The sequence below is a fragment of the Penaeus monodon genome, chromosome 24 (assembly GCF_015228065.2).
Source record: "Penaeus monodon isolate SGIC_2016 chromosome 24, NSTDA_Pmon_1, whole genome shotgun sequence".
Taxonomy (NCBI): domain Eukaryota; kingdom Metazoa; phylum Arthropoda; class Malacostraca; order Decapoda; family Penaeidae; genus Penaeus; species Penaeus monodon.
In genome coordinates, this window is record NC_051409.1 from 6,955,664 (window position 1) to 6,955,876 (window position 213).

Consider the following 213-nt stretch of genomic DNA (forward strand, 5'->3'; position numbering starts at 1 on the left):
AGATATTCCTAAAACCTATTTTCATTTTAAGCATGTTATCGCATGTAACCGATACGTGCGATAATTCTATTCCGAGTTTGATTACCTATTTGGTCTGAATTTCGTATTTTATGGTCGGACTATTAAAACCACGTGATGCCCAAAACCCAATCATTTACATACATACGGACATTTCAATAGATATAAACGCGTATGTATATGTGGGTGGACAAC